We start from the raw sequence: 19,453 nt of genomic DNA on the forward strand, positions 1-19,453 counted from the left end.
GAATTACACAACATGCTCCAGATGGGATTTTGCTTTGCGTAGCGTAACAATTGTATAAGGACACTAAAACGCTAAATTCATTACAAATGTACGGAAAATAGGAAATCAGACGATACTCAAAGGGACATCCAGTGGGATTGGTATCATTTTGTTTTGGAACACTTTCTCTATGCAGCCACCGAGGAGAAAAAATAGCTCTTTAAATTCCTGAAATCTGTCAACACATCCGCCCTGAAGTACTCAGCTATAATTTTAACAAATGCATGACAGCGCTGAGCAAATGATTTTTCTTTGTGCCACAATGCACAAAATTATACTAATGTTAGCGCTGGTATAAATGACATGAATATAATTTATTCCATAGTACGACCATTGAATGAAAGCCAAGCACCTTGCAAGAAGGTCTTATCCGTCTACTACTGTATATCGATAGCTCATTTCCTTGGTCTCATATTGATGTTACAGTAATCCTCCCTGCTGTTGGTATCAGGTTCTAGAATCCACTCTGAAAATAGCAACATCATTAAAATTCAAGATGTCAACAAGCCATTTCCTGCCAGTGAGGCCCTTAGTGCTGTGTTGCAGAAAATAATTCTCTGAGGGAAATTGGGCTGTACAGTGCACTTCTAATGGGCTGCAAATCCCATAATCACTCATTCCTCGTGGGTTGCACACAATGCTTTATTTAATTGTCTCAGATGTTAACTGACTTAATACATTTTGTGACATCCATTAGCATCTGTTTCTAATTTAATAAGAGTTAACTTTTGCACTGATTTCTCAGCGCACGTCAGACATCCGATGGCTTAATTATTAAAATAACATGGAGGAGATGGATATAGAATATCTGTGGATCAACAAATTGAACGTAACGCTGGCAATTTATGCTGCAGATGGTTACTTTTTGAGGTGGTCATTGGCCATTTCGTGGTGTATGAAATCCATTTGCTGAGGCATCCAGCAGACTTATCAATAAATAATGATTGTCTTAAGTGGGTGATGGGCATGCTACATTTTCCGAATTAATTGGATGTCCAGTAATGCTGATAATTTCAGGAAAATGTAATTTTCTCCACTCAAACATGGTTTTAACAAATTAAGGGTTTGGGCAGCCCTCCAGTGGAAACTTGCAATTCCCTTCAAGAAGGCAATGGATAAACATTAGGCAAGTCAACTGGGGCCTGTGTGGAAATCCTGGCAATGTGTGCTTTTTGATGACCCTTTCTGTGCTCTGAGGAGGAGGGAGTTTCTCATGGGATAATTTTGTGGTGAAATTTATTGTCTTCTTGAAGTGCGCAGGACAGGCAACTACTGGTATTATCACTAGGTTATTAATCCAGAAACTCAGCTCATGTTGTGGGGAACTTGGCTTCGAATCTCACCACAGCAGATGGTGGGACTGGAGTTAGACAAAAAAAAACCTGGAATTAAGAATCTATTGGTGACTGTGAAACCTTTGTCCATTGTTGGAAAAACCCATCTGTTTCACTAATGTCCTTCAGGAAAGGAAATCTGCCATCCTTACATGGTCTGGCCTACATGTGACGTTGACTCTTAACTGTCCTCCGGCAATTAGGGATGGGCAATAAATGCTGCTCAGCCAGCAATGCCCATGTCCCATGAATGAATAATAATAAAAAAATGACAAGACCTTTGAATTTCTGTGAAAAAATAATTGTGTAAATTCATTTGAGTTTAGGTTACTGTGTAGAAGGAGTGTCGCTTGTGGTGGCACGGTGGCACAGAGGTTAGCACTGCTGCCTCACAGCACCAGGGATCTGGGTTCGATTCCTGGTTGGATCACTGTCCATGCAGAGTTTGCACCTTGTCCCCGTGTCTGTGTGCGTTCCTCCGGGTGCTCCGGTTTCCTCCCACAGTCCAAAAGATGAATTGGTTAGGTGCATTGGCCGTGCTAAATTCTCCCTCAGTGTACCTGAACAGGCACTGGAGCGTGGCGACTAGGGAATTTTCACAGTAACTTCATTGCAGTGTTAATGTAAGCCTTACTTGTGATGCTAATAAATAAACCTTAAAACTTTTATGAACAAGTGCTCAGCAAATCTGTTTTTGCCTGGAAGCCTTAGATGTGTGTCATATGAAAACGCTTCACACATTAAAAGTGTATGATGGAGCCTGATTAATCTCCGAGGTTGCGTTTCTGTAACTCAATGCCTCACTGGCAGGTCTTGCTGATATCTTCAGTTTTAATGATGTTGTATGGTATCACTGTGGTGAAATGGATGTGTGGCATTTCTGGCTAACCGAAATAATAAGCTTTGCAGGGCAGGTGTTGCCTTATCCTGAAGCATAGCACTTGAGCTCACAGTGTCAAGAATAAATGAACCAAATTGTTCTCTTCAGGTTTCTGCTGCTAATGTACTGTGCTGTTAAATAATCCTCCGTTCTCATTTCAGATTTTTAGCAGCCACAGTTTTCATTTTACTTCCAACAAATGCGTGAGCATCTGCTAAGAGAATTCTGGCTTTGCAAGCCAGGGCTTACTCAAGACGTTTGCAAAAGAGAAAAAATAACTAAGCATGCATCGCAAGACTTGAAAAGAAAAATGAAGAACAGGTTGGTTTCTCATATAGGTATTTTACGATTTAATTTGATTTGATTCATTATTGTCACATGTATTGGTATATGGTGAAAAGTATTCTCTCTTGCGCGCCATTCAGACAAAGCATACCGTTCATAGTGTATATAGAGGAGAAGGAAAGGAGACGGTGCAGAATATAGTGTTATAATCAGAGTTAGCTTTGTGTATCAGGCAGCAGTCTACAATTTGGATGCTTTGCTATATTTTGGTAATCACTTCTCTTCTACCCCGATCAATAATTATATTAACAATAACGTGTGTTAATATCGCACCTTAAATGTACCAAAATACTTAACAATGGTGTGATCATTACAAAAGATGTGAATGTTAAATTACAGAAATAGGGTGGAATTTTCCCATTTTTTTCAGTGTCAGGATCTAACTGAATACCAGTAACTGTCCAGAAGCGCAGATCAGATTTTCAGGCATTCTAGAAATAAAGTGGCTGGGGTTTTCACCATCATTCTGGTGGAGTCTGACAGAGCTAGCAAGGCAGCTCCACTGAAATCAGGATGCCATCTCTAAAGGCATCCTGAGCAGAACACGAGCTAAATGTGCCACCCCCCATGTCCCCTCCCACATCACGGACTCGGAGGAACCCTCTCACAAGCACTGGGGACTCCCTTGACCACACCATCCGCACCCCCCCCCACCCCCAACTTACCCCTATCTTCCTACAACAGCAATAATGCCAACACCAGGGTCTACCCCGTGCCCAACAACGAGGCACTGCCTCACCACAACAGCAACATTGCCCCCCACCCACGCACAGTCACAGGCATCAGGTCTCTCCCCTTTCCCATTTGCAGGCATTGGGGAACCCCCTCCCCAGCCCAACGCAGTCTCGGGGACACTCTCTCCCTTTCCCACTCTCTCCCCCTCCCCACCACCCCCCTCTCCCCCCCCCCTCCAACTTCCACCACCATTAGGGGAACTCTCCACCTTCAAAGGAATCAGTCCTCCCCAACATACACAATGGGAACCCCTCACATGGGACTGCCCAGAAGGCTGACCGCTCCTCCAAAGGTGTAAATCTATATATGGAAAATTCTAGAAATGCAGCCAATCGGTGAGAGGGGTCAACATTCTGCAGACCACTCTGAGTAGAGGCTCAATTGACCCTGGAAGTATTAACCTTTTCGCTTTGGCTCTTATTCCTACACCCCATTCCTCGACCCATCCATGCAAATGTTCAGCCCTCATCAAACCCTGGCCCTTTATACCCTCCAAAGCAACTTAATGCCACCCCATGCCCCCCAGTCATCCCTATAGTCCCTCATAGGTCCAGTTCAACTGAATGCCAACTCATGTACCTACTGACCTTGCCCTTGCACCCTCCATGCCAACTCAGCACATACCTGCCAAGGAAAGACCTCAGCGTGTTGTGATGGAATAAAATAAAGTTCTACACATCTAATCACTTTTACTATATTAAAAATGTGTCATTCATGAAAACCAATTCAAAGCATTTAAATCCCCTCAAATACTTAAAGCTCTATAAAAACAGATAGCCTTGGGGCAAATGGGATCAAAGGTAATGGGGAAAAAGCAGGATTAGGCTATTGAGTTGGGTGATCAGCCATGATCGTGATGAATGGTGGAGCAGGTTCGAAGGACCAAATGGCCTCCTCCTGCTCCTATCTTCCATGTTTCTATGTATTCATAACCTCACAACAAAGATAGCTAGCTCATCCTTCAATACTATCTTTTAACTGTAAGTCAAACTTAGGATTCCCTAAAGATAATAGATTGTGAAAATCAGCCATAAATTAATAACGACATATTGATAGCCCTTAGAATAATGTTAATAAGTAATTATTGTAATTTTTAGAACAAATTAATTTTCAATTCTCACTGACAGACAGCCTGTTTTTTAAACGGTCAGGGATTTAAACAAATTCACAGCTTGATTCTTTCTTTTGTCATTGACACAGGCAGGCTGATTCTTTCAAGTTTTACAGGACTGGGGTTTTAAATAACTTCTCAGCTTGACAGCTGCCTTTCAAGACCATTTGTGACTACTCTAAAAATCTATGACTCCCACACTGTACATTAATGGCCTAGCAACAGTGAAAATAGTGTCTTGCTTGAACGTGGCACTAAACTCAAATGTACTTGTGGAGTTTGGGTTTCTCTCGTGTGTGAGTCATGCCCTGCATCCTTTCCTTTGTCAACAAAAATGAAGCCTGTTGGAAATGGTGGGAGGCTTCTGACTCGGGGGCTTGTCCACAATTTCTAAAAGTCTCACTCTAAGCTTTGGTCCAGTGCTAGAATGAAATGTTAAACTGAAATCCTAATTCCCCCTCTCAAATGGGATATAAAAGCTCCCCTGCTCTATTCAAAGAGCAAGATAGTTCTCCCGGTATTCTGGCCAACATTTTCTTCAAACTATCATCACTAAAAAAGTTACCTGGTGATTTATTTTATTACATCTGTCTCTCAGCTAAACTGGTGAACTGAGGCCATGTCTCCCTCTCAGGTTTGTGTGAAAGATCCCACGGCACTATTCTGAAGGAAAACAGGAGAGCTATCCCTAGTGTCCTGGCCAATACTTATCCCTCCTCAATCAATGTCTGGTCACGATTGCACTGCTGTTTGTGGACAATTTGACTGCTTGCAGTGCATGCGTTGGCTGTTGGGTTCCCAACATGACATCAGAAGTGTAAAGCGCTTTGGAATGTCTTGTGGTGATGAAAGGTGCTATACGGAATGACCAGCTGAAAAGAGCGAGGTCTGGTCTAAAACTGGACATATGATGACTCTAATTGAAGAAGCCCACTAATACTCTTTGGGGGATTGTCAGAATTGTTACAGTACAGGAGGCCATTCGGATCCCAGCTAAAGCAACACATGGGCTGGATTTCTCTGGCCATTCATGCCGGTGGGATTCTCCCATCCCGTCGGCAGTGCACCCCCTCCCGTGGGATTCCCGCCAGCGTGGGGTGACGTCAGTGGGAATTTTCATTGACAGCGGTAGGACCAGAGAATTCTGCCGCTAACAAACAACCCACCACTTCCCGCTGGTGGGAAACATGCAGTTCGGGGGCTGGAGAATGTCACCCACCAAATCCCACTCCCCCACCCTCGGCTCGGCCCTCCCCCTCTACCCACCCTTCACCCTGGAACACTACAACTTTTTTGTCTTTTCCAAGAATTGTCCTATTCTCTTTTGAGGAGCACAGTTAAATCCTCTTCCATCACTCTCAGGCAGTGCATTCCAGATCATAGAATCATAGAATCCTACAGTGCACAAGGAGGCCATTCGGTCCATCAAACCTGCACCGACCACAATCCCACGTAGACCCCATCCCCATAACCCCATGCATTTACCCGAGCTAGTCCCCCTGATACTAACGGGCAATTTAGCATGGCCAATCCACCTAACCCACACATCTTTGGACTGTGGGAGGAAACCGGAGCACCCGGAGGAAACCCACGCAGACACGGGGAGAATGTGCAAACTCTGCACAGACAGTGACCCAAGCTGGGAATCGAACCCGGTTGCCTGGCGCTGTGAGGCATAAGAACATAAGAAATAGGAGCAGGAGTAGGCCATCTAGCCCTTCGAGCCTGCCCCGCCATTCAATAAGATCATGGCTGATCTGTCGTGGCTCAGTTCCACTTTCCCGCCCTCTCCCCATAACCCTTAATCCCCTCGCTTATCAAAAACCCATCAACCCGCGTCTTAAAAATATTTAGCGAGGCAGCCTCCACCACTTCAACGGGCAGAGAATTCCAGAGATTCACCACCCTTTGAGTGAAGAAGTTCCTCCTCAACTCCGTTCTAAACCGCCCCCCGCTTTATCTTGAGGCTGTGCCCCCTAGTCCTACTGTCCTTTCTGAGCGGGAAGAGTCTCTCCACCTCTATCCTATCCATCCCATTCATCATCTTATATGTCTCAGTGAGATCTCCCCTCATTCTTCTAAACTCTAACGAGTACAAGCCTAGTTTATTCAGCCTCTCCTCATAGCTCAACCCCCTCAACTCCAGAATCAGCCTAGTAAACCTCCTCTGCACTCCCTCCAAGGCCAAAATATCCTTGCGTAGGTGCGGCGACCAAAACTGCACACAGTACTCCAGCTGCGGCCTCACCAATGCCCTATACAGCTGCAGCAAGACCTCCCTACTTTTATATTCAATCTCCCTCGCTATGAAGGCCAGCATCCCATTAGCCTTCCTGACCACCTGCTGCACCTGCAGGCTGGGTTTTTGCGACTCATGCACAAGGACCCCAAGGTCCCTCTGCACCGTCGCCTGCTGCAGTTTTTCGCCCCGTAAGTAATAGTCCTTCCTACCATTATTCCTACCAAAGTGGACCACCTTGCACTTGCCAACATTAAATTCCATTTGCCAGTTCCTGGCCCATTCGCCCAGCCTATCTAGATTGTTCTGCAGACTCTCCACACCCTCCGCACAATTTGCTGTTCCACCAACCTTGGTGTCATCAGCAAATTTCGACACCGTACACTCGGTTCCCTCCTCCAGATCATCTATATAAATGGTAAATAGCTGAGGCCCCAGCACCGACCCCTGGGGCACTCCACTAGTCACCAACCGCCAATCCGAATAGCACCCATTGACCCCCACTCTCTGCCTCCTATTTGACAACCAATCCTCTATCCACACTAACACCCTACCCCCAACTCCATGCCCTCTTGTGAGGCACTTTGTCAAACGCCTTCTGAAAATCAAGAAAGACCACATCCACCGGCTCTCCTCTATCCACCGCCATAGACACATCCTCATAGAACTCCAGTAAATTTGTCAGACACGACTTCCCCTTAACGAAACCGTGCTGCGTCTGCTCTATCAAGCAATTCCCCTCAAGATGCCTCGTTATTTCCTCCTTGATGATGGATTCTAACATCGTGGCAGCATCGTGCCATCCCACTCCTAACCACTCGCTGTGTAAAATAACTTTACCATTGCTTCTTTTGCCCATCACCTTAAGTCAGTGGCCCCTGGACAAAAATGCTGGACAATCCTTTAACTGTGTGATGAAAGAAAACCTCCTCAGCAAAACAATTGGCTTGGGTCATCCAGCGCATTCACCATTTCAAAGAGATGGCTGAACTATCTGACAGATGGATGTTAGCCTTGTATAGTCCTTGTATATTAAAGAATGGCTTTTTTCACCAGTTCTGTTTAGGTGAACAAAATTAGTGTTCCAGAGCTGTTGGGAAAGACAGTCATTCTTTGTCCTGTTCAGTTTCATCTCATATTTTGAATAATTTCCAAAGAGCCTATTTTTCACTTACAACAAAAAGAAAAATCAATGTGTCTTCCCTGTTTTTGTTTCAGACTGACATTTTCACACTTCATTCTCAGGGCTAATTTTCATTTCTGCTTCATGTCCCCATTTAAGTGACTGAAGGATTATTGTTGCATCAGTTAGAGTTATTAGACAGCTTTTATCGCTACTGTTTGTATAAGTGCCTTTATCGACATCAGGAGTTGAGGACAGCATTACTAATCCATGCTACCATAGGAATAAAATGAGCGCATTGGTCTTTTAGCCTCTTTCTGTTGCTGAAATAGTAAAAAGAATTGCTCATCGAAATTGTTCGCCGTGTGGGGTGTTGGGTGATTTGGACAGCACGGTAGCACAGTGGTTAGCACTGCTGCCTCACAATTCCGGCCTTGGGTGGCTGTGCAGAACCTGCACGTTCTCATCATTTTCCCGTGGGTTTCCTCCAGGTGCTCTGGCTTCGTCCCACAATCCAGAAATGTGAAGATTAGGGAGATTGGCCATGCTAAATTGCCCCTTAATGTCCAAAACTGTGCAAGTTAGGTGGATTGGCCGGGTTAAATTGCCCCTTAGTATCCAAAGATGTGCAGGTTACAAAGATTGGACAGGTTAAATTGCCCTTTGATATCCAAAGATGTGCAAGTTAGGTGGATTGGCCATGTTAAATTGCCGCTTAGTATCCAAAGATGTGCAAGTCACGTGGATTGGCCAGGTTAAATTGTCCTTTAATATCCACAGGTGTGCAAGTTAGGTGGATTGGCCATGTTAAATTGCCCCTTAATGTCCAATGGTGTGCACGTTAGATGGATTGACCATGTTAAATTGCCCTTAGTGTCCAACGATGTGCATGTTAGGTGGATCGGCCATGCTAAATTGTCCCTTAGTGTCAGAGGGATTAGTGGGGTAAATATGGGAGGTTACAGAGATTGTTGTTGATGCAGGCTCGATGGGCCAAAAGGCCTCCTTCTGCATTGTAGTGTTTGATGCCTCTATTTTTCTATGATTCTATTTTCTTGGTACTGAATTGCCTCTCAGTTCTGACAAATTCAAAGCAATCCAGATAACACTTAGCTTTCAGGAGATCCCTAAAACGGAGAAATTTGGTAAACATTTGGCTTGGCGTGACTTTCCAATGAAGAACATACTGTACAGTCACAGAAAAACATGCATTCTTCAGCTATTTGGATGAATCGTAAGAGAACAATTAAAAATAATTGAGGAAGACTGAGCCACTCAGAGATAATGACCCACATTCATAGAGTCATGGAATCATGCAGCGCAGAAAAGGCCCTTCAGTCCATCGATCCTGCACCAACAATATCTAAAACTAAAGCATGCTGATCCCATTTTCCTGCACTTGTCCCATATCCTTGACTATTATGATATTTGAAATACCCATCCAAATATTTTTTAAAGATTGTAAGGTTTCCAGCCTTCCCAGACAATGCATTCCAGATTCCCATCACCCTCTGAGCGAAAAAGTTTTTTCCCAAATCTCCTCTGAATCTCCTGCTCCTTACCCTAAAACCCTTGTGATTGACCCCTCAACTAAGAGGAACATTGCATTAAATGTTTTTCTTTCATCTTTTAATGGTGCTTCTATTCACAGGGTTGGCGGCCCTCCTGAAAACCTCCGGTGTCTGAAGGTCGATTGATCTCGCAGTCGCTGCTGCCAGTCATCTTGGAGAAAAGGACTTTTGCATTCCTGTTTGCGCCTCTGATGGCTTAAACCTGTGCCCTGTGTAAAATCTATTGAATGCTCATGTGACAGCACTCTCAAAAAGCCAGGGCAATTCATGGGTCCAGGATGAATGGTATCCACAGGAAGGGTTTCTTTAGCTGTCTTGCTCTCTTTTGAGCAGTAGACAACACCTAAATGGTCCAAGAATAAGTGAAATATTTGGAAAGATTGGCATTATTGTTTTCCATGGGGCGTAAAACACTTCCTCAATTCTTTGGGAACCCAATGTTTCAAATTCTCTCTCCGTCCCTCTGAAAGAAAACTCATTTTTTTGAATGTAATGGCCTAGCATCTCCCAATGTCATGTGTTTTGTGGTTTGCGTGCTGAAGATTACCTGCTGGTGGCACGATGGCACAGTGGTTAGCATTGCTGCCTCATAGCATTAGGGACCCAGATTCGATTTCTGTCTCGGGTCACTGCCTGTGCCAAGTCTGCAAGTTCTCCCTGTGTCTCCGTGGGGTTCCTGCAGGTGCTCTGGTTTCCCCCCACTGTCTGAAAGATGTGCTGGTTAGGTGCATTGGCCGTGCTAAATTCTCCCTCAGTGTACCCGAACAGGTGCCGGAGTATGGCGACTGCAGGATTTTCACAGTGTCTTCATTGTAGTGTTAATGTAAGCCTACTTGTGATACTAATAAATAGACTTAACTTACTTAAGATTAGCCTGTGTTTGTGCCTGCCACTGCCACAATTAGCATTGACTCTGGTCATCCCATTCTTATTCTTGCCGGAGGGAAAGCTGAAATTGAACCCATTCTTGTCACCTACCCATTGATGATCAAAGCAATTAGATACCTGACTTTTATTACTGATCACGAGGACAGCACGTTAGCGCAGTGGTTAGCACCGCTGCTTCACAGCTCCAGGGACCTAGGTTCGATTCCTAGCTTGGGTCACTGTGGTATTTGCACATTCTCCTCGTGTCTGCATGGGTTTCCTCTGGGTGCTCCAGTTTCCCTCCACAGTCCAAAGATGTGCGGGTTAGATTGATTTGCCATGCTAAAAATGCCCTTCAGTGTCCTGAGATGCGTAGGTTAGAGGGATTAGTGGGTAAAATATGTAGGGATATGGGGGTAGGGCCTGGGTGGGATTGTGGTTGGTGCACAGTGGCCTCTTCCTGTACTGTAGGGTTTCTATGGTTCTATGATTATGTACAAGACATTTGAAACATTCTGATCCAATGATCTCAGCTGTATATGATCCAATCACTGGAAATACATTGTCAACATCATCTGTAGCTGCTTCATTTGCCAAGCATGATGCAAGTAATGATTCAAGGCTGATTAAATAGATTAACAGATATTAAAACACTGATAGGAAGTGCCACTGCGCATGCTCAATTGATAATATAATTACAGCATCCTATTTTAGAAGTCAATAGTGCTCCAACATCTCCATACATTTTTATCTAAATCATCATTATTGTTCTATGAGTGCTTAGTGCAAGCAGTGTGGTTCACAGGTATTAAATACTGCATTGTATATATATTTTAATGAATAAGAAGTCCATGTAATCAAACCGCTTTACTCAGGATTAATTGGAGGTGCAGATTTATATCGATAAGTTGTTCCTCTGGCCCAACTTGTTACAGAAGCAGAAAATGCTGGAAACCTCAAAGCTCTGACGAAAGGTCATCCACGTTCGAAATGTTGGGGAGAATTCTGCCATCTTGCTTGCCCACCACAGGAACAATAGCAGGTAGGGGGATAGACCATGCAAAGGTCCATTGACCTCAGACGGGATTCTCCAGTTTTAGGGTGAGCAGGGCCAGAGAATCCCATTGGTTGGCTCTATTCTCTCTCCACAGATGCTGTCAGACCTGCTGAGATTTTCCAGTATTTTCTGGTTTTGTTTCCGACTCCAACAACCGCAGAACTTTATTTTTATCTTATTTTTTAAGTTGGTGTTTTCCTTATATTTTATGCACTATTTTCTACTTGGCTTTTCTCTCTTAACTTGTCTAAAAGATATCCTTGCCATTGCATAAAGTGTGGACATATTCCTTCTGTCTGCGAAGGACAGGGCCAGGCCATTTTTCAGCTGAATGAAAGCTTAGGAGGTGGGGCGGGCTGTTAACGCGCAAATAAGTGCGGTGTGCAGGAATGGGACGGCCGTAGTTATGGGGGATTTCAATCTGCATATTGATTGGTCGACCCATGTTGGACGCGGTGGGCTCGAGGAGGAGTTCTTGGAATGCTGCCGGGATAGTTTCCTGGAACAGTGTGTGTTGGAGCCGACAAGGGAGCGAGCTATCTTGGATCTGGTGCTATGTAATGAGGCGGGTAGAATTAGGGAACTTGCGGTGAAGGATCCTCTTGGGGAGAGTGATCATTGTATGGTAGAGTTTCTGGTGCAGATGGAGGAGGAGAAAGTGGGTTCCCAGACACGCGTCCTTTGTTTGAACAGAGGGGAGTACGGTAGGATGAGAGAGGAATTGGCGAATGTGGACTGGGGGAGCGCGTTGGAGGGAGGGTCTGCTGAGGAGCAGTGGAGGATCTTTAAGGAGATCTTTCTTGGTGCTCAGCGGAAATTTATTCCGATGGTCAAAAAGGACTGTAGGAGGAGAGGTGGATAACGAAGGAGGTGAAGGAAAGTGTTAAATTAAAAGCAGAGGCGTTTAGAGTAGCTAAGAGTAGTGGGCGAGAAGAGGATTGGGAGAGGTTTAAATGTCAACAAAGATTGACAAAGAAGTTGATAAAGGAGGGTAGGAGAAACTATGAAGCTGGGCTAGCGCTTAATATAAAAAAGGGTAGCAAGAGTTTTTATAAATATATAAAAAGGAAGAGGCTGGCTAGGGTGAACGTTGGTCCCTTAGAGGATGAGAAGGGAGACTTAGTGGTAGGGGTTGGGGATATGGCTGAGGTCTTGAATAACTTTTTTGTTTCGGTCTTCACAGAGGAGGACGTGAATAATTTGCCGGATGTTAGAGATGGAAAGGTGGTAGGACTGGAGGGTCTCAGTGACATTACCGTTACTAGAGAGGTGGTGCTTGACAGACTGGAGGGGCTGATTGTGGACAAGTCCCCAGGACCGGATGGAATGCATCCGAGGGTCCTGAAAGAAATGGCGGAGGTGATAGTGGATGCCTTGGTGGTTATTTTCCAGACGTCGCTGGATTCCGGGGAAGTGCCGGAAGATTGGAAAACGGCTAATGTTACACCATTGTTTAAGAAGGGTGCCAGGCAAAAGGCGGGGAATTATAGGCCTGTTAGTTTAACGTCTGTTGTAGGTAAAATGTTAGAATCCGTCATCAAGGAGGAAATAGCGAGGCATCTTGAGGGGAATTGCTTGATAGAGCAGACGCAGCACGGTTTCGTTAAAGGGAAGTCGTGTCTGACAAATTTACTGGAGTTCTATGAGGATGTGTCTATGGCGGTGGATAGAGGAGAGCCGGTGGATGTGGTCTTTCTTGATTTTCAGAAGGCGTTTGACAAGGTACCTCTCAAGAGGTTATTACAGAAGGTCAGGGGGCATGGAGTTGGGGGTAGGGTGTTAGCGTGGATAGAGGACTGGTTGTCAAATAGGAGGCAGAGAGTGGGGGTCAATGGGTGCTATTCGGATTGGCGGATGGTGACTAGTGGAGTGCCCCAGGGGTCGGTGCTGGGGCCTCAGCTATTTACCATTTATATAGATGATCTGGAGGAGGGAACCGAGTGTAGGGTGTCGAAATTTGCTGATGACACCAAAATTGGTGGAAAGGCAAATTGTGCGGAGGGTGGGGAGAGTCTACAGAAGGATCTAGATAGGCTGGGCGAATGGGCCAGGAAATGGCAAATGGAATTTAATGTTGGCAAGTGCGAGGTGGTCCACTTTGGTAGGAATAATGGTAGGAAGGATTATTGCTTACGTGGAGAAAAACTGCAGCAGGCAATGGTGCAGAGGGACCTCGGGGTCCTTGTGCATGAGTCGCAAAAACCCAGCTTGCAGGTGCAGCAGGTGATCAGGAAGGCGAATGGGATGCTGGCCTTCATCGCGAGGGGGATTGAATATAAAAGTAGGGAGGTCTTGCTGCGGCTGTATAGGGCATTGGTGAGGCCGCAGCTGGAGTACTGTGTGCAGTTTTGGGCGCCGTACTTACGCAAGGATATTTTGGCCTTGGAGGGAGTGCAGAGGAGGTTTACTAGGCTGATGCCGGAGTTGAGGGGGTTGAGCTATGAGGAGATGCTGAATAAACTAGGCTTGTACTCGTTAGAGTTTAGAAGAATGAGGGGAGATCTCATTGAGACGTATAAGATGATGAATGGGATGGATAGGATAGAGGTGGAGAGACTCTTCTCGCTCAGAAAGGATAGTAGGACTAGGGGGCATAGCCTCAAGATAAAGGGGGGGGCGGTTTAGAACAGAGTTGAGGAGGAACTTCTTCACTCAAAGGGTGGTGAATCTCTGGAATTCTCTGCCCGTTGAAGTGGTGGAGGCTACCTCGCTAAATATTTTTAAGACACGGGTTGATGGGTTTTTGATGAGAGAGGGGATTAAGGGTTATGGGGAGAGGGCGGGAATGTGGAACTGAGCCACGACAGATCAGCCATGATCTTATTGAATGGCAGGGCAGGCTCGAAGGGCTAGTTGGCCTACTCCTGCTCCTATTTCTTGTGTTTTTATGTTCTTAGGGAACAGCCTGGTTTATTCCCTAGGAAAATGCCTTGACCAATCAGATTTGGCCTACCCAATTTGAACTAAAGCTGAGTACTTAACAGTTCAATGCTGCACTTGGCATGGCAATGCCTCCACCAATCAGAGCCCACTTGCCCATCGATCAGCACTGTCTTCTCATGCAGGATACTTTGTTCTACTATTACAATTGTTCATCCATTGTGAGGTGTCCTGATGAGTGCAATACAAAAAACTTTGATGGCATGTCTCTTTTTTAAAGCAATGTTTAATATGTCTTCAATTGTTGCACAAAATATGCTTTATTATATATTTCCATTGGGGAATCACAAAGGAACCCTTCATAGAATGATGATGTTAAAGTGTTTGGCATATAAGAGCATTCGTATAGAGGGTTTGAAATTGAAAGAACTGAATTTACATTTTCTAGGTCTGGACTAGCTGGAGCTGATTAAATATTCCACTCTGTGAGGGGGAGGGGGAAAAGGGAGTGTTGGAATCAGATAAAAGCTCTTCAAAAATATGCATTAGGTGAATGATATGGACTATTCTCGTGAGCACAGTAATAGCATTACATATTGAGTTTTGACACCAGGTTCAGAAAACCGGAACATTTTGAGTCATCCAAAGTCAGACATGAAGCCAAGATTAACCTGAATGTTAACTGTATCAAAAAAAAGCCACAACTCTTGCTTTCTAGAGAATTGCTGCAGAGGTTTCAATAAACCACACATGACAGCCAACCTGTCACTATAACGTTCCTGACAACTCTGACATTTTGACTTGAAAAGGTAAAAGTGATAGAAACCGGGGTCTCTGGTGAAAATGAATTCATCATTCAGAAAGGAAGTGGTGTTGCACCATTACAAAGTCTGCAGCGGTACTTTCCACTGCAGTGCTGTTGAGATGCAGAAACAGTGAGATAAAAATCTAAAGTGGCAGGGCAACTCTGGAGCCAGACTCATGATTTGACTGTATGGCACAATAAGAGAGAATAATTGTGACCTACAGTTTGTTTGGAGTCCCCACCCTAAATACTAACCGACAATCAGCAGTAAAATTCCAGTGTTCTGAAACTCAGGTGTACTATTTCAATTGGTTGAATTTGCCAGTGGCGCGGTGGCACAGTGGTTAGCACTGGTGCCTCACAGCTCCAAGGACCCAGGTTCGATTCCTGGCTTGGGTCGCTGTCTGTGTAGCCTGCATGTTCTCCCCATATCTGCATGGGTTTCCTCCAGGTGCTCCGGTTTCCTCTCAGTCTGAAAGACGTGCTTGTTGGTTGCATTGGCCATGATAAATTCTGCCTCAGTGTACCCAAACAGGCACTGGAGTGTGGCGACAAGGGGAGTTTCACAGTAACTTCACTGCAGTGTTAATGTAAGCCTACTTGTGACACTAATAAATAAACTAACTAAAAACAAATTAAACTGAAAAAAGGCTAAAAACTATCTGCAGGAGAAGTGGAAGGATCCACCAGCAAGTTAAAAATTGCTTGTTTGACCAGAATCTTAATTCAGTTTTCACTTTCACTTTCGCTGCATGCATTCAGTGTGATATGCACAGGTACACACAGAGTGGAAATGTGTTCATATGTTAAAGCTCAATGTGCTCCTGTGCAGATCAAGGAGTAGAACAGCTATGGAATCACTGAAATCTTAAACTTCTGAGTAACTATAAAGTTCAGGTTTGTGCGATATTACGGTGAGATACCAGGAAATGTTGGTATTCAGAGGCGACTCGCTTTCCTTTACATGAATGCAGGTTCGGCAAGCAATTAATAAAGCAAATGGTATGTTAACCTTGATTACAATCACAGAATTGTTATGGCTCAGAAAGACATTATTTGGCCGATTGTGTCTGCATTGGGATTAGAATGAAAAGATCTTATAACAACTGTACAGTCAAAAGGTAAGACTATGTTTTGATTGCTGTGTACAGTTTTCCCAGAGTCATAGAATTCTGACAGTACAGAAGGAGGCCATTTGGCCCATTGGGTCTATACTGACTCTCCGACAGAACATCCCACCCAGACCCTATCCCTGCAGCCCCACACATTTACCCTGCTAATCCTCCTATCTTACATATCGTTGGACACGAAGGGACAATTTAGCAAGGCCAATCCACCTAAACCTGCACACCTTTGGACAATGGGAGGCAACCGGAGCACCTGGAGAAAACCCACACAGACATGTGCAAAATTCACACAAACAGTCACACAAGAATTGAACCCGGGTCCCTGGCGCTGTGAGGCTCCAGTGCTGATCACTGCTCCGCTAGTCTGCCAATCTTGGTAGGCATGCAAAAAACGTTCACTAGACTAGTTCCTGGTATGAGAGGATTGCTCTTTAAGGAATGATGGAACAGACTGGGAGTATATTCCCTGGAATTTAGAAGCATGAGAGATAGGCTCATTGAAATATGTAAAATTCTCAATGAGATTGACATGGTAGATGCTGAAATGGCCTATCTCTGTGCCCTGTAGTCTATGTCATGTTATTTACTATAATAGATGCAGGAGTTGGCCATTTGATCCTTCAAGCCTACACTACTGTTCAATACAACCATGCCTAAATGTCTACATCAGTTCCACCTTACCACCTTACTCTTATAGCTTTCCTTCCTCTTCAGGTGGCATGTTATACAATATTAATGATAATCGCTCCCCAACTTTCATGGTCTTTGATAATGGTCACGACATTGATGTTTTCTCAAATTTTCTACTCACTTGCCTTCTGAAGACACTGGTGTATTTCCTCCGTTGTGTCCTTCCAGCTCTGCTGACTTTAGTTTTACCAGTTGCCAACAGATGTTTCTGCTTCTTTCTGCTAAGTATATTCCCGAGGAATTGTAGTTGTCTCTTGGTGATCAGTTGTTAGAGTTCTTGTGTGACTGCTTTCCCCAAAACCTCTTCATTCATTGCAGCCTCATTACCCAGACCTGTTGGTGGGCAGGCTTCAGGCCATGTGACTGTTTTAATTTTAATCTAACTTTAAAGACAGAAGTATAATAATCTAATAAAACTCATAACATTACAGGGCACTGAATCTAAAGTGATATTTCTGGGAATCCCACTCTGGGAGAGGAGAAGGAGGAGGAAGAAGAGGAGGAGGGAAAGGGGGAGGAGAGAATGAGCAGAGCCAAGGTTGGAAGGAGAACAAGTCTGATGAATATGCGCTCAGAAAATTCCTTCGTTTCTCAGCTGTATTTCTGGGCCCAGGACAACTTACCTTCAAGTCTCTGAGGGACAGTATACAAGGCAGTTCACTTCAACAGGGAGGGATTGACAGACTTGCGTCACATCATAAGTTGAAATCAGTTGTATTGCCTGTGGCGGTGAAGATTACTGCAGCGCTAATTTTGTTTTATTCGTTCTTGGGACATGGGTGTTGCTGGCTGGCCAGCATTTACTGCCCATTCCCAGTTGGCCATAAACTGAGTGGTTTGCTAGGCTATTTTAGAGGCAATTAAAGGTCAACCACGTTACTGTGGTTCTGGAGTCACATGTAGGCCAAACCAAGTAAGGACAGCAGATTTCCTTCCCTAAAAGACATTAGGTGAAGTAGATGGGTTTTTCCGACAATTGACAATGATTTCATGGTTATCAGGAGATTCTTAATTCCAGCTATTTTGTGCTGAATTCAAATGCCACAATTTGCTGTGCTGGGATTTGAACTCAGGTCCCAGAACATTAGCTGAGTATCTGGATTAATAGTCTTGTGATAATAGCACTAGATCATCGCCTCTTCTGGCCTTTCTCACCTTTTAACTTACTGGAGTTCCCAAGCTCCAGGAAGCCTGGTCTCCATGGGTTAACAAGGAGGTATGAAGTCACCTTAAAAGAACTCAGTAGCCAATCCAATTCCTCAGAGTGGATTTCTCACCTATCGCTCGACCTGACTTTGTTAAAACTGGAAGGCAGAGGGTTGTTGGTTTGATGTTTGACTTTTTTTAACATCTGACCTCTTTATTGGGAGTTAACTGCCCCCTCCCCCTCCTTCTCCCTCCATGATTAAACATGTGTTGCCATGCAGGTTGTTTCAAATGCAAGGATTCCACTCTTCAGTGCAGTTGGTGTGTGATGCACAACAGAGTATGAGAAAGATCTTTACCCACTTTTCTAGCACTGCAACTAACATTCAAATGAACTCTGGTATATATGAAGCTACATAAACGCCTGAGAAAGAAAGTCATTGTAACTCCCGCTGAGAGGCTTGGATGAAAGGAGTTGGAAGGAGGCTCATGTGGAGCTTAGGCCCAGCATAGATCAATAATGCCAGAAGGCCTGCTCTTGGATGGTATATTCTATGTAATTTCAGATACGATTATAGTATTCAGAGGAGCAGAACAGACGGTTAAATAAGCACTGCATCAGGCCTGTTCTAAGTGCACAACAGATTCAAACATTAAAACAATTCAATGCAACCCCATTGCAGATGGTTTTTAAGAACCTATGCATGTGCAGATGAGCCAGACACCGATGCAAGTACAAGTAATGTAATGATTAGCAATAGAACCATGGGGCAGAGTTTAATGGGATCCCCCATAGGTTGGTCTGCTGATGGGGAAACCAATAAATTTCTATGGTGACTCTCCCATGACCTAACCACCCTGCAACACGGTGACACAGTGGTTAACACTGCTGACTCACAGTGCCAGGAATCCAGGTTCACTTCTCAGCTTGGGTCACTATCTGTGCGGAGTCTGCACATTCTCCCCGTGTCTGTGTGGGTTTCCTTCAGGTGCTCCAGTTTCCTTCCACAGTCCAAAAGATGTGCTGGTTAGGTGCATTGGCCATGCTAAATTCTCCCTCGGTGTACCTGAACAGGGTGCCAGAGTGTGGTGACTCGTGGATTTTCACAGTAACTTCATTGCAGTGTTAACGTAACACTAATAAATAAATACACTTAAAACTTTAACTGGATCCTGATCCTCAGAATGTTAAATGGCACCATCTGGAAGTGGGTCCATTTCCAACAGAATTCTCCAGTGGTGGGGTCAGGATTCCCGCCAACTGTGACATTTTGTACCAATGATTATGGGCAAACATCAGTTATCCAGCAGTATGGAAGCAGGGGTTAATACTCACTGGGATCAGCATTGGTGCTTCTTGGTGTCTGAAATAAAACTGAAGTGTTTGTCACAGCAATTAGCACCTATTGGTTCAAACCCAGTGTTGTCATTATAAATTCCTACAGGGGACCATTTTTAGTCAAAGAGCAAAATAAAATTGTTAAGGCTGCCATCTTGGAGTCAT

The 19,453-nt window shown here is 44.5% G+C and overlaps 1 long non-coding RNA gene across 1 annotated transcript in view; it reads left to right on the forward strand.

Moving 5' to 3' along the window:
* The window catches only part of LOC145341355 (uncharacterized), a 58,470-nt gene extending 47,824 nt beyond the window's left edge, over positions 1-10,646 (forward strand). The window contains exons 2-3 of the long non-coding RNA XR_013886362.1: positions 2,415-2,574; positions 9,458-10,646. This is a non-coding gene — a long non-coding RNA (uncharacterized LOC145341355). The remainder of the gene's footprint in view (positions 1-2,414; positions 2,575-9,457) is intronic.
* Positions 10,647-19,453: the final 8,807 nt, after the last annotated feature.

This window comes from Carcharhinus amblyrhynchos, chromosome 3 (assembly GCF_965287045.1).
Source record: "Carcharhinus amblyrhynchos chromosome 3, sCarAmb.v2.hapA, whole genome shotgun sequence".
Lineage (NCBI taxonomy): Eukaryota > Metazoa > Chordata > Chondrichthyes > Carcharhiniformes > Carcharhinidae > Carcharhinus > Carcharhinus amblyrhynchos.